The following is a 16180-nucleotide window of genomic DNA, read 5'->3' as shown; positions in this document are numbered from 1 at the left end:
TTTGGGTCCCGGACGGACGTTTGTGAGCGGGTGGCTGGGGATGCTGAAGCTGCGGGTTCAAGTCCGGGGGTCGGGGGTCGATGGGAGAGGCTACGTTGTGGGCTGTCCTGAGGAGGTCTAGTCTGCGGCGCCAGGGCTAGTGCTCGAGCATTTGCGGAGCGTGGGGACCGCTGTGATGAACTAGAAAGACAAGGACCCTGCTCTCCAGGAAGCAATAGGGCCAAAACAACAAATAAACCTAAGCGCTTGAGAGAAAACTACACAGGGTGAAGGGGCAGAAGGAAATGAAGAAGTCAGTCACATGAAGATCCGGAGAAGGGATCTTCTGCAGAGGGACAGCTAACCTTGTATTAGAGCTTAAATTACGAACACTTAATTTGCGGACGGATTTCGATACTAGTAAAAACAGAGTCCTTTAGCACAACCCCCATGTGAATTCAGCTTCTATTGAATTCCCTGGTAGTATTGTGGTTATGCGTTGGACTGCAATTCTCATGGTGGACAGTTCGAAACCACCAGCAGCTCCAGGATAAAGCCTGTGCTGTCTGCTACTGTAAACAGTTAGTCTTGGAAAACCCACAGGGGGTCGATATGAGTGAGTTGGAATCAACTCGATGGCAGTGAGTATTATCCAAAGGTGAAGATAGTCTTGCCCTCAAGTGGACTGCCTCCACTCCCTCTCCTGCCATCCCAGAGACAGGTAGTTGCTTTTAGTGGCTTGCCTGAATATGTCCTAGAAGGATCTTACAGACGCGGTCGAATAGTTGTGAGTCGTGCCCTATCAGCCCTGCCCTGACAGCCGTGGTCAAAAGGCCCTGTAGCAATCTTGTAAGTTCTGCATGCAATGTATATGCCCCAATTATGGTCCTCTTCCCAATTCTATAGTTCCACCTGTAATTATTGTTATCATGAATTTGTGATGATTTAACCAGCTTTCTTTTTTTGCCAATGCACTATGCCATCTGGTTTCTTTCTTTCTTTTTAATCATTTATTGGGGGGCTCTTACAGCTATTATTACAATCCAACATACATCCATTGTGTCAAGCACATTTGTACATATTTTTCCATCATCATTTTCAAAACATTTTCTTTCTACTTGAGCCCTTGGTATCAGCTCATTCCCTCCCCTCCCCCCTTCCCTCATGAACTCTTGAAACTTTATAAATTTGTTTTTTCACTGCCTCCACCCATTCTTCTGTTGTTCATCCCCCTGGGAGGGGGTTAACTAGCTTTCTGACTGTAAATTCTCTCGGATGCCATTGACCTCCTGCTAATTGTCTCCCTCATCCTGATGATGTGTCTTTGGCCCACTTAAGACTTAATAAATGTTCTCATTAAACTATATTTGAGATTGGGTCTCTTTTGTACCCTAACACAACCAAAAGGTGCACTTGTTTGAACCCACTAGTTGATTCAGGGTAGAAAAGACCTGGTGACCTGCTAGTGTAAACCCTTGGAAACCCTGAGAAGTCCTGTCATTTCATAGAAGGTCACCTTGAGTCCAAGATACAAGGCACCAATAAGCAGAAGAATGACATGCTGTGATTTCTAATTTTAAGGTTACTCCTGAGCCCTCACCGGAAGAGTGCATATCTTCAGTTGTCTCTAAGCTGTGTGAACACATAAAACCTAGCCTAACAAAGCCAGAAAGGCATATTAGAGACACCTCCATTGAACAGTTACAGTCTCGGGTTAAACCCACAGGGGGTCCTCACTGTGAGTCGGTATTGACTCAATGGCAGTGAGTTTGTTTTGGTTTTCGTTTCATGATGTGACCATCAGAGTCCCAGAGAGGAAACAATATGCTCTTTAAGAGGATTTTAAGTTTGGATTTAAGTATACCATATCATGCTCTGGGGATTATCATTCTGATATGTTTTTAAAAAAGCAAAAACTGCCATCGAGTCAATTCGACTCATGGTAGTGGCCCTAAAGGACAGAATAGAACCACCCCTGGGGTTTTTCAAGACTAAATCTTTACAGGAGTAGAAAGCCTCATCTTTCTCTCTTGGAGTGATTAGTAATTTCTAACTGCTGACTTTGGGTTAGTAGCCCAACTGATAACCCATTATGCTATGCACCTTCCATTAAACAGGAAATCCGAGAAAAGTGTTCTTTGGGATGGAAAGTGAACAAAAATTAGGATATAAATATGGAATCTTGGTAAATCACATTACTGTCTTTTAAAAAAAAACTTTATTGTGAATTGGTTGAAGAGTAGATCTGTTTTCCATTCAACCAATCATACATATGCAATCACCACCTTGATTGCAGTCACCACATTGCAGTATCTCCTTTCTTAGTTCCTCCCTTTGTTTTTAATTTCCATTCATCCTTCTTTCCTAACCCTTGTGAACTTCATCCTTGGGTAAATGCTGCCCTTTTGATCGCAAATGGTGATTATGCTAAGGTGTGCCTGCCTTACTAATGTTAGTGTTCCTGTATCTCACTACCATCCAGTTAATTCCAACTCATAGTCACCTTAATAGACAGGATAAATCAGCCTTTGTGGAGCGATTGGTGGTTTCAAACAGCTGATCTTGTGGTTAGAGCCTAACAAATAACCCACAATGATACCAGGGTAACTTGTTGGCTTGAAAATCGACCCCAAATCATTTCCAGACCTAAAGAGTAACTATAGCCCTTGGGGTTCCACCAGTTTCCATTCAGTGAGTAAGCCTGGTCTTTTTTATGATTTTGACTGTTCTGTGTTTTTCTCCTACTGCATCCAGGACCTTGCAGAGCAATTGGTGGTTATGGTAACCGTGCACAATCTAAGACTTACACTCTAAGTCATTTAGACTTAGACTCCAAGTTATTTGGCCCCGAGTAGTGAAGACTGATGTACTCGTGATCCGTTAGTCCATTGCACTAAGTTTCCATGTGATTTCATTTTCTAATTTTTAAATGTACCTCTTAATTATGCCAGCAATTCTCAAACTTTTTAAATATAGATATATAATATGAAAGCCTTTTCTTGACTTTTACAATAGTGGACTCATACAATATTTGTCCTTTTGTAATTGACTTACCATGTTTTACTCAGCATAATGCCTCCAGGTTCATCCATAATATGACAAGAATTGCAGCTCCATCATAATAGTTTTTGTTTCTGTGTGCTTTATCATATTTACCTTTTAGAAATCAAAACTGGGAGCTTTAAATATTTATTTACTTATAAACTATAATTAATTTATGACATGTTAAAATAAATATGATTCTCATAAAAATATTCTCCAAGACAGAGAAAATTTGAGGATGGCATTTTGTATTTTTACAAACCTCCCTAAAGTCTTGCTTAATAAGAGAGTCTCAACTATTTCTATATTCAATCTCTTGTAATGTCACTCATAAAATTACTCCTATGTCGTATGAGAATAAGAGTGGGAAAAATCTCATTGGCATCCAGTCAGTTATGATGCATAGTGATCCTGCAGAACAGAGCAGAACTGCCTCTGGGTTTCCAATCTTAATGGGAACAGAAAGTCTCATCTTGCTCCCAACGAACCGCTTGTGGGTTCTAACTACTGACCTTGTGATTAGCAGCCCACTGTGTCCTCAGGGCTCCTGAGAGAAAAGGGAAAGTGATATCCAAGTGTATTATGAAAATAATCGTAAAGCCGTCTCGGATTCTTTAGGGACTTATGTGGTGACATGTTGAGCTGCTAACTGCAAGGTCAGCAGTTTGAAACTACCAGCTGCTCCACAGGAGAAAGGTGAGGTTTACTCCCATAAAGAGTTACAGTATCAGAAACCCACAGAGATAGTTCTGCCCTGTCCCACAGGGTCACAATGAATTGGAACTGACTCCATGGCAGTTGAGTTTGGTTTCTGGTTTTATAATATTGCCTTGACAACTGATAGAGATAGACTTGATTTGTAAGTAATTAAAAACCGGTGTATGTTAAAGATATGTAGGATTCTGCCCTGTTGTTATTTTGGGGTACCATCCAGTTGGTGCCAACTCATAAACAACTCACTGCCATTGAGTCAATGCAGACCCCTAGTGACCCTATCGGACAGGGTAGAACTGCCCTTGTGAGTCTCCGCAACTAGCTGTTAATAGAAGTAGAAAGTCCCATCTTTGTCCCCAGAGATGCTGGTGGTTTAGAACTGCTCACCTTTGGGGCTGCAGCCCAACATGTAGCCACTATATCACCAGTAATCCTATATGCAACAGAACAAAACACTGCCCTGCCCTATGCCATCCTCACAATTGTTCTTATGTTTGAGCCCATTGATGTAGCCACTGTGTCGATCCATCTTGTTCAAGGCCTTCCCCCTTTTCCCTGCCCCACCACTTTACCAAACATGATGTCCTTTCCAGGGACTGATCTCTCCTGACAACATATCCAGAGTACGTGAGATGAAATCTCAACATCTTTGCCTCTAAGGAGCATTCTGATTGTGCTTCTTCCAAAACAGATTGTTTGTTCTTTTGGCAGTCCGTGATACTTTCAGTATCTTCACCAGCACCAAAATTCAAACACACTGTTTCTTCTTTGGTCTTCCTTATTCAGGGCCTTGCTTTCACGTGCATGTGAGGCACAGTGAAAATACCGTGGCTTGGGTCAGACGTGCCTTAGTCCTCAAAGTGGCATCCTTGCTTTTCAACTGCTTCTAAATAACCTATGGACAGAGTAGTATTGCCCCTGTGGGTTTCCCAGCTAAATCTTTACAGAAGTAGAAAGCCTCATCTTTCTCACTCGGAGCAGCTGGTGATTTTGAACTGCTGACCTTGCAGTTAGCAGCTCAGTGCATAACCACTAACTACGCCACTAGGGTAGATCAAATTCTCCAATCTAACATTCTGCCCACTAAAATTTAAAAAGCTGTGTTTCATCAGATTGCTCTATTAACAATTTTAAAGTTACAATTACACTTTTCACCTGAAAGTTCTCGTTCTAGCTATACCTTTTGCCTGGGACTCCAATCTGGAAAGTTTAAATTAGCAAAAGGAAAAAAGTTTCAACTGGCACCTTTCTGGCTGTCAAGCTGATGAGTGTCTAAATTTTAAATGTTGAGGACTTGCCCCAGGCTGTGGCCCTGGCCAAGGACAGATGGTTTTTCAATGCTGTCACCTCACCATCTCTTAAAAAGATACAAGATTGGTTGAAGAGAAAAACTGTGCTATATCTTATAATACCCTCAGTGTACTAGGTGACTGATGAGTGAAGAAACTCATCCAAAACTAAGTGTGGAGTGAAGATGTAGGTGAGAAGGCTTCTTGAATAAAGTGAAATGAAAAGTTGAATGGTGTAGATGGGGTAGAATTTCCACAGCGTGATATTGGTTGGTAATAGTAGAAAGCTTCAAGCGAAGGGAACCACTGACATGAATAATAATCATGTCAGCATCCAGATGAAGTCCTAACTAAGTAGTTACAGAAGTGAAACTAATGGTCATACTTAACTCCGAAGCCCATTCTCTCCCTCAGCAGGTATTACCCAGAGCAGGCATTATGGGCCCCAGCTCTTCTGCTTTACCACCAGTGTCGGCTCCTGGGGACCTATGGAGGCCAGGCTGGAATTTGGAATGTATGTTTTGAGCAGTGGGAAATCACTAATAGATTTCAAAATTGCCATGACTTGCTTGGCTTTGCGTTTAGACCAATTTGGTAGGGTTAGTGTTTGTGATATATTGGAGAGACACATTTAGAAGTTAAAGGGATGGCATACCCACGTAAGCTATAAGGACTGTGACCTAGAGCAGGGATTTTGTGGTTGTGAGGATTAGATGAGCCAATGTAGTTAAATTATACATGCATGCCACTATTATTAATCTACTTCCTACATCTTTTTAAGTTAAGTTCTATTATCCCTGCTCTGAAGCCCTATTGGGGCTGTTGGGTAAGTGTTGGGCTACTAATCACAAGGTCAGTGGTTCAAACCCAACAGCCATTCCAAGGGACAAAGATGAGGCTGTCTGCCCCCTTAAGGATTTATGGTCTCAGAAGACTATATAGGGTTGCTGTGAGTTGGAATCCATTTGCTGAGAGTGGGTTGGGTTGGTTGGGTATCCCTGCTCTCAGGAACCTTGGTGGTGTATTGGTTAAGCACAAGCGTCCTCAAACTACGGCCCACAGGCCACATGCGGCCCGCCAAGGACATTTATTTGGCCCACCGGGTGTTTTTACCCCCTTTTGTTTTTTACTTCAAACTAAGATATGTGCAGTGTGCATAGGAATTTGTTCTTAGTTATTTTTTTTAAGCTATAGTCCGGCCCCCCAACGGGTCTGAAGGACAGTGAACTGGCCCCCTGTTTAAAAAGTTTGAGGACCCCTGCACTTGGCAGCTAACCTAGAAATAATTGGAGGTTCAAACCCACAAGCTGCTTCATGAGAGATTAGACCTGACAATCTACTCCTGTAATAATTTCAGCTCAGGAAACCCTATAGGGCAGTTCTACTCTGTCACATAAGGTCACTATGAATCAAAATCAACTTGACAGCATGCAAAATCCCTGCCCTAGGTCATAATCCTTTCTAAAGGTGTCCGGTATGTCACAAACACTAACCCTATCAAATTGGTCTGAACACAGCCAAGCAAGTCACAGCAACTTTAAGATCTATTAGTGATCTCTCACTATCTATAAGATACATTCTCAAATCGTAGTCTGGCCTCCACAGTTCTCTAGGAGTAGATTCCAGTGGTCCTTGTTCCACGGATGTGGAAATTAATCCATGGAAAAGCTCACAGTCTCACACAGGGTGGGGTTCGGGCACTCAGCTCCAGAGCCCAGCCTCTAACCACCAAATCATGAAGATGAGCTGAGTGTGTTGATGTGCAAAACTGGGGAAATGGTGGCTGTCGTCTGAGTTGTCAGAGAGCAAGAATGAGGAACTCCATGTAGTCGTGTTGAGTCTGGGGTTTTTTGATTGTAGAGAGGAAAAAAAAATAGAAAAAAGCGTGAGTGAGGATATCATAAATCTAAGCCTGTCACACTGAGGTCTTTGTCGTTTGTATCCAGGAGCTATTGGGTGAGTGCTCTGGCATTAATAAAATGACAGGTCTAACGGAAACAATCCTGGGTAAAGCAGGCCTCCAGTGAAGATAATGAATGCAGATCGCTTACTTGTACACCCGCATGGGGGAAACGGCTCCGTGTTCCAAGAGTGGTAGTGCAGGCGGAGATAGTGGAAGAGCTGTAAATACAGCCCAGAATACACTTAATTGGGGAGAAGCAATTAATATTTCACTGTAACTGAAGCAACAACAAAAAATACCATGTGGGCATCAATTCCCCACCCCAACCCGGAGTGAGTTATTCCGGAGCTATTTCTGCAAACAACAGTTTCCTCAGCCAGCTGAATACTGAGCCACCAGCACAGAAATAAGCCACATTACTTCCTTGTTTACTTCTGTTGAGAATTGGAACGGAATGGAAATATTTCTTCAGTTAGAAGTTGGCAGGAACAGCAACAAAGCAATCTGTTAGGGATGACAGCTGGGGGTGGGGGGTCTTCTCTCTCTCTTTTCAATAATTTAGTCAATACTCAGAATGGTTCTCTAGGGTAAAATCATCTGCATTTCTGATTATTCATGATCCTAGCAAAGCTTACATTCTACTTCCTCTGGCAGATGAAAAGGGAGTTGGATTAATCTTGAGTATCACAATTATTTGTTATTCTTATTAATGTCAATAAAGGTAATACAAAATTCTTCTGAGCCACTTCCTCCAGAAACATAGCATAGCCCTTTTTAACTATTGACAGCCAAGTGACACTTTGAGTCTCTTTTTTGAAAGCCTTATTCTTTTGTTTCAAATGTCAGTTGCTGCTTTGAGAGTGGCAGGCCTGGCATTATTATGGGCAATCCAGTGAACTGCATTCCTGAGATGTTTAGAGCCTCCCTTTCCCACACAGCACAGTTATACTTCTCAGCCCTTCTCACTCTGTACATGAAGTAGTATACAAGGGGGCTTCAAAAAGGTTGTGGAAAAATGGAATTAGAAGATAATGGAATTCTTTCACAAACTTTTTCAAGCGCCCTCATGTTTCTACCCCTACTTTCCAGTATGGTTTGTAAATGCCTGAACACTGGGGGCAGTGTCCTACTTCGCTTAAGTAGCCTTTGTAGCACCTGGTACATTATCTGGTGCAGGAAAGGTCCCAATGTAGCTGAGCTGTTTTAAAGTCATAGACCAGAATGAGTAAAATGGTCAGAGCTCATGCAGTTTATTTATTTATTTTTCATTGGTTAGGGGCCCTTACAACTCGTCACAATCCATACATCACTCGCATCGGGGATTTGTACATATGTTTCCTTCATTCTTTTCTAGACATTTGCTTTCTATTGAGCCCTTGGTAGCAACTTCTCTTTTTTTCCCCCCTCCCTGCCCGCCCCCAGGTTGTACATTGTTATTATTTTCACATCTCACACCCACCGCAGTCTCTCTTCTCCCATGTTTTCTGTTGTTCTTCCCCTGAGGAGGGGTGTGTGGTTATGTGTCAGTCATTGCGATCAGTTCCCCCTTTATTCCTTCCTCTCCTCCTCTTCCCCCTACCTTTCTGGTATCACTATTCCCACTCCGGTTCCCAGAATCTGTGTAGTGAGCTCCCATCTCTTATGTCTACCTGTGTAGATGTTCCGGTCTAGTCTGAATTGAGAAGCTGCACTGGGGTCATGGTAGTGGGGGGTGAGAGAGCCTCAAGGAACCAGAAGAATATACTGTGTTTCATCGATGCTTTATTGCACCCTGGTTGACTCATTCCTTCCCTCTGTCCCCTCTGTGGGGAGATTGTTCCATTATCTACAGATGGGCTTTGGATCTCTGCTCCACCCCACCTTGTTCTACAAAATAGGTTTTTGTTTGTTCTGTGTCTGCTAATGCCTATTACCCGGTCCCTATGACTCCTCATGATCGCACCTATGGTGTGCTTCTTTCATGTGGACTTGTTGCTTCTCTGCTGAATGGCAGCTTGTGTAACTTCAAGCCTTTAAGACCCCAGATGCTATATCTTTTAATAGCCTGGCACCATCCGCCTTCTTCACTACCTTTGCTTATGCACCCATTTTGTCTTTAGCACTTGAGTCGGGAGGGTGGGGCGAAAGTGAAATGATGACAGAGGGATCAGGGCACTAACCCACCCAGAATTGAGAGTGGGCATGCAGACCCTACCACAGTGCACCAAACCATGAGGACTAGGTGGCCACATGGAAGAATACATGAAAAGAGAGAGCTATAGGACTGGCCCCAACCAGAGCCAGCTGACCCCCTCCCTGGAAGTGGGTGTGGTGGAGAGCGGGACTGACCTACAAGTTGGGGAGAGGTGCCAGCATGCCACACCCACATGGAAGCAGACCGGGAGCGAGGAAGAGAAAGGGAGCCGGACTGGACCTCACACTGGCACACCAGGCCTGGAGGGGAACGTCCCTGTGGGGAGCTAATGGGACACAGAGGGGACTGGGCGGCCAACAACAGCTCGTGTCACATTGTCCCCTTACTAGAGCAGACTGCAACAGAGGACATTTCTGGGGTCACATGATAGGGAGGTAGTGTGGTCTGAACCCCCCACTGAATGAACCAAGAAGGGAGCATACCAGACCAGCAGCTGGAGCAAGGCAGAGCTACGAAGCCCCTGACGAACCCCCAAGGGGGTGCTCCAGGCCGGGAGGGACAGCTCCTGGACAGTCATGAAGGCCAGCGAATAGACCCGGAGCTTTGTATATTTCTCCTCTCTCTCCTTTTATTTTTTTTATCAGTTTGGGCTATGTCATAGTTGGTGTGTCTACCTATATAAAATAGGCATGGGAGGCATGCCCGAGGAGAAAGCAGTGGGACCAACAGTCCTGGGGAGTGAGGCAGGTGGGGGAAGGGGGAGGTGAGCAGGCAGCGCCATGGGCAGGGGAACAACTGGAGTGTTGGAGTCAAAATAAGGAGGATATAGGGATCCAGGTGGGGGGGGCGGGCGCGGGGTGTGTTGGAGCAACAGCAAATTAGCTAAGAGGAGGTACCAAGAGGCAGAAATAAAGGGAAAGCGGTGGTGGGGCAGGAGGAAGGTAAAAGAAAACAGGAAGGAATAGGAAGTAAAACAGTGCATAGAGGTATAAACATAGTGGTATACATATGTAAATACATTAATCCACAAAAATAGAGGTACTGGCCTGTGTACATATATTTATACAGCAATACACTGGGATAGGGGATGGGCTTCAGGCTTCTGCTCATACCCTCCCTCAATGCAAGAACACTTTGTTCTAACAAATCGGCAGGCTGAGTTGTTTGCCCAAGCAGTTTATATTACACATCACAAGCCCACTTTCTCTGACTTTAGTCACAAGATGTAGTATAGTCTGAGGACAACTTCAATCCCAAGGGCAATTTGTCCCCACTCTTTTCTGCTCTGACCCTCGCCTTTGCCAGTGTTTTCTCTCGCAGCTGTTCAGCCTCTTATCCACAGAGGATTGTTTTTTAGTAATTTAGCAGCTCACATCAGAAATCCTTTGTGTTTACAGTGCCCGTGGTATGAGTATGATGGGCTTGGGCTGAACCTGCCTTAATGGACTAGACACGGAAGGACTTTAAGGGAGTTCTTGCTCTGCCAGCTTGAGGCCAGGCTGTTTCTGCCACCCGAGAGCTGAGAGCAGTTCAAGGGAGGGGGGTGCCATTTGTCTTTCTAGACCCTATCTTGAGGGTTCTCGAAACTATGTACAGAACAGAAACCATAAATCTTGGCCGCCTAGGGCATCGTGCTTGCCACGCTGTGGTATGCTCGGAGGAGGGGAAGTAGAGATGGCTAGAGAGCACTGCCACAGGCACCCGTGGCAGCCTCCCTTCAGTCACTTTTGCTCATTTTTGTCCTACATGGCCATTTTCCACCTACCGTTTTGCTTTTATATTCAGTCTTCATTTTTGTGATTTTACTTTTGAATAAACATCCTTGGTTTAATTTAAGAAAGTTCTGTGGAGGTTAGGAAGTAGAATGCTGGTCGCCTATTTGTTCCCCTTTCCTCTCCTACCTTGTCCTCCCTGTCTCTTTTCTGCCACCCTTTCCTCTCGGCATCTGTTATTTTTCTCTGCTTCTCCGTGTATCGCGCACACCAGGGGCCCCAGCCCCCAGATGTCTTCTTTCCTCTGAGGGCCATTAGCCTGCAATGTCTCACGTCCAAATGCCAAGGACCACAGTTCACATGAGCTCGGACCTCTAGTGGGTTGACTTCTTACACCTGAGATGATAAGGATGAGCCCCAAAAAGGGAGGCATAGGCTTGATTGATCCAAACAAAGATTCTCTACCAAAAATTCAGGACAGATTAAAATAATGTGACAGGTCATGCTTGGGATCCAAGGTCAGTTTATGGTACTTATTTAATCCATAGTATTGGAGAATACAGTGAACCCTCGTTTATTGCGGTTAATCGGTTCTAGACCCTACCGTGATAAATGAAATTCCGCAAAGTAGGATTCCTTATTTGTAAATCAAATATTTTCGTAGTTAGAGCATAGAGAACATGAAAAAACACATTTTAGTCACCATTACACTTGTATTACCCAATTTATTAAACGAAAAAGGGAAAATACAGTAAAACATTTTGGACGTTACAATAATCATTTATTATTTATTATATTATTTATGGCATCAAGCGTGTACAGTATGAGCCGATCAGTGCCAGTAATGACAGAGCATGCGCTGTTACGCAAAAACCGCGATAGAGTGAAGCCGCGGAAGTCAAAGCGCGAAGTGGCGAGGGTTCACTGTATATATTTTTAATTTTGAAAAAAAATTAAGTTTAAAATCAAAGCGTATAATTACATAGTGGTGTGCTCATGCTTCACCCCTACCCACCCCCAGAATTTTAAATGATTGCATGTTAATCTGAGTAAAAAGTTTGTCTTAAAAAATGGTTTAGCTATCGGGGATAGGCACAGGTGCAGACATTAGCACAATATCTGAAAGAACCATCAGTAATAAAAATACAACTTGTTCAGTGATTACTCTTGTTAGACTCTGTGCTTTGCATATACTATCATGCAGACCTCAGAATAGTCCTATGAGGATGGTGATGATCTGACTGTGACCCTGTAGGACAATAGCACTGACCCCCAGGGTTTCTGTGGTTGTAATTTTTACAGGCACTTATGGCTGGGTGTTTTCTCCTGCAGAACCACTGGTGGGTTCCAGCTCTCCACCGTTCGATAGCAAGCTGGGTGCTTCACTATTGCACCACCAGGGTTCCTTCCTAAGATCGCCCCTGTTTTAAAGATGAGGGGATTGAATTACAGATTCAATCATTAACAAAAGTTGCAAGGCACATTAAGAGCTTGAATCCAGAAATTCTGGCTCCAGAGTCGGTACTCTGAATGTCTCTGTTACCCTCCCTTTATGAGAGACCTACACTTGTTCCAGAATATCTAAATACTGACTGGAATGCGAGCGATGAGTTTCTCATACTTGAATCTATCCAAAATATTTGGACTACTGCTAGGGAGAGGTGTTGTAAAGGAAATAAGTCCTGTTAGTGGTTCCTGGATGCCAGTCCACAGACCCACTGCCAGATTCACCCAGGGAGCTAAAAACCACAAAGTCCAAGACCCAAACCTAGAGGTTCTGATTCACTGGCTCTGAGGTGGGAACCCAGGAACCTAAATTATAAAAAGCTCTCCAGGTAGTTGTGATACTCAACCTGGTTTGTAAACTCTGCACTTTGTGGGTTTTTAATCCCCATGTACATTTTCTAGACCCTATGGTAAATAGAAACTCTGGGGATTGGGACCTATTGGAAGAATGCTTTTAGGTAGGTCAGTACCTTTAAGGCCTTTTGAACATGTTAGCATTGTCTATTTTTGTTTCCAGAAAGGTAATAGTTGCTCGTAAATGCATGCTGATTTGAATAATTACGATCTCTGTTGTCTAATATTCTCCCCTTTCCAAATCTCCATCATATGCTCTATCAATTTGAAGCTGATCTTTGTCCAAAGTACAAGTGTGTATTGAAAATGTGCTAGTTGTGAGTTACAGCCCCAAAAAATACAGTCCCTTTGCTTAAGGGACTCATAGATGAGATGAGGCTGACTGTGTAACAGTACAGAGCAGCAAACACCAGGGCCAGATGAGTAGTGGAGGTGGCGAGGACTATGGGGGTCAGGGGAAGCCATTCAGAATTCAGAAGTGTACCCCGGATCCATTAGGGAAGCAGATCCACGCCCTGGAAGGAGGGGGGCCTCGGCTCAGAGAAACTGCATGAAGAAGGAATTGCAGGTCAGAGTGCCAGGCACTGTGTGAGGACACCATGTTCCCAGTGCCCTCCCCAAGGGAGCTGCTCATTCTCCCATAGCATCTACATCTTCAGGCGGAATAAGTCCTTCTGTTTCTAGATTCTTCCACCCTTGCTGCCTTGATAGTGTTGGGGAGGGGAGTGAGGTAATGCATCACTATTGCCACAGGTGATCTATTCCACTTCTGAGCCTGTCAGGTCTTTCATTTCTTCCTACAAGAACCTTCTCACTTAATTTACACTGCTACTCCAGTTCTAAAAGTCCACCTCCAATTCTGTGGTCGGCCAGACTGCTCCTCTGAGAATCAGGCTCAGACCCAGCACTCTGACCATGGTTTCTCGGTTCTTCCACCTCCAGCTCTTTTTCCTGAACAGTTCCTTCTCAGAGATCCCTCTTCTCTTTCCCTGTCTTTGGGGCCTCTGTCTAGACATGCCTTTCCATTCTAGATTCCTATTGGTCTCCCTGCCCTGTCTGGTTTTCTTTTTTTTTCTTTTTTTTTTAGGGATAGCACGAAGGAGTTCTCCTATTCTTACGCTATGTTGGTACTCATGTAGCAGGCTGTGCTTTCCGTAGGGTAACATATAGTATATTTTATGCATAGTTGGTGTTGTGCTCTGCCAGACTAAGGTCCATGAAGGCATAGACTGTGCTCAGTAGATATTGTTGAGTAGATGCAAATGCAGACCTCTAGTCTAAAAAGTGCTTCTAAACTCAGGAGCAAAGAAGCTGGGGAGTAAAGGGGTGACAAGATAAGCGACGAGGTGGTATTAGAACAAATGAGAGGAGGCTGCAAGCCTTATTTAATTTTTATTTTTGTTTTTCTTATAAAAAGGACAGTTCTCCAGGTCAGATCCTTCATCTGGGGACAGTATCTCTAGAGGTTTCTTTGCAGTTACCTTGATTCAATGAAGAGATAAAAATTTAATTTTTTAAATGTATGAGGAAATGTATTTAAAGGAAAAGTATACATGAATAATAACATGATATGTATTAGAAGAAAGTCAGAATGTAACAATAGAGTTAATGAAGTATGGAAAATAATGACTTAGATGAGCTCACCGCCCAAATCTCACTGCCAGCGAGTCCGTTATGACTCATAGTGACCCTCTTGGACAAAGTAGAACAGCTCCTGTGGTTTTCCAAGGATGGAAACCTTTAGGAACAGAAAGTCTCATCTTTGTCCCACTAAGTGGATGGTGGGTTCAGACCTCTGCCTTTGCAGTTGGCAGCCCAGTTCGTAATCCAGTGTGCCACCAGCCTACCTACCCAAGTCCTGACAAAGTGAACGCGGGCAGGAAAAAACAACCTGGAGCACTTTTCCAGCACTCATAACATCACCATTGAAAACCACTCGTCTAGAATCATGTCCTCCAATTGTTTATCGTAGAGTGAAAAGGAACTTTGGAATTTACACATGTGCCTAGTTTATGACAGTCATTCAACAAATATTATTCTACCTACTATCCCCTCTCTTTTAAAAAGAGAGACTAGGTTCTCCTACTAGTTTAATTTATAGCCTTGTTTTAAGGAACAAGTCACGGTGAACGAAACAGGCTAGATCATAGCGTTTCTAAAATTCTCCCCAGTGCTCAAAATCTTTGTTCCCTTCAGTGTCACTTCCGTGGGGTTTGGGAAAAACTGGAGCTAGACGTGTGCTCAATTTATCATGTATAACCACCAAAGTCTGAAGTTCTTTGCTTTATTCTAAACAGTCCACCCTTAAAATTTTAAAGACTTAGAGAATTATTTATTGTCCTCAGTCAAGCATCCGTTCAAGTACTAATGAAAACCAAATGACATTTACAACTTACTGTAATTGAGACTTTGAGGAATTTAATGAGAAAGTATAATGATCCATTGCTTTTTATCTTCTGTGATCAAGTTGCCTTCACGTAAGTCTAAGGGAGAGTAATTGTCATTTCCAAAACTAATTGTCTTGGGTCTTTACTAGAAATAAAATTAGGCATTTCATCCCGTGCTTTATTGAAGTAGAAATTGAAGTTTTCCTGTGAGAGTCCGTGATTTAAAAGTGGAATCAAATTACCAGGAGGATGGTCATAATCCTATAAACAGGCTGGGGACGGTGTTTGCGTTTCATTCATGACGTTTTGCTCCTCCTTTCAGTTGCCTGACACTCTTCCCCTGCACTCTTGTATCTGCATTCCCACCAGCTAGATAGTTGACATATCAGTTCCTCCCACAACTAGTCTTACAGACTTTGAACTGGAAAGTAGGTATGCTTATAAACTGTTAAATATATACAGTATTTTGTCACTTGGTATTGAAGAAACTATTAAAGCAAAATTACTTTGATTAACATCCTTGCCAAGAGGGAGGTTCTGTAGCCTTGAGAGTCAATAATTCTATTTGTGAATTGCAATAAGTGCAATTTCCTTTCTAGTGTTTAAAAAAAATCTCAAATATTCCTACATTATATATATCTATCCACTTGAATTACTCACATTTTGAACTTCATGGTTATGATTATGAGGTACCAGTTGATTTACATTATTGATATAACAACAGATGGTAATGGTACAGGTTGAAATAAAAGATCATTAAGCTAAATATTTTAGCCGGAATTGGCTCCTGGCTGCATGGGATTTGTCAGAGTGAAATAGAATCATAGCATTTCGGAACTAGAAGAGCCCTTAGAGATGGTCTCATCCCATCCCTCACTTGACAGAGGAGAAAGCAGAAGCCCAGAGAGGATGCGACTTGCCAAGGTTATACAGCTTGTTAGTAGCAGAGAGAGGAACAGAATCTAGCCTGCCATTTTCTGATTCTGTGTTCTTTCTCCTATCTCTCCGAGATTCCAGTTAGGGTTCTCTTTCTCACTCCCTGATGTCAGCATCAATTACCCTCATCAGTTTCACATCCGTTCATTTGTAGAACATACACACTTTCACCCCATTATGAGTGTTGGTCAGTTAAACTTTATGTCTGCCTCTCTTCTAGGTTG

This window comes from Echinops telfairi, unplaced genomic scaffold (genome assembly GCF_000313985.2).
Source record: "Echinops telfairi isolate 266 unplaced genomic scaffold, ASM31398v2 ScPeMD7_7469;HRSCAF=8507_0, whole genome shotgun sequence".
Taxonomy (NCBI): domain Eukaryota; kingdom Metazoa; phylum Chordata; class Mammalia; order Afrosoricida; family Tenrecidae; genus Echinops; species Echinops telfairi.
The sequence above is the reverse complement of the archived record's forward strand: the minus strand, read 5'-3'. Positions refer to the sequence as shown.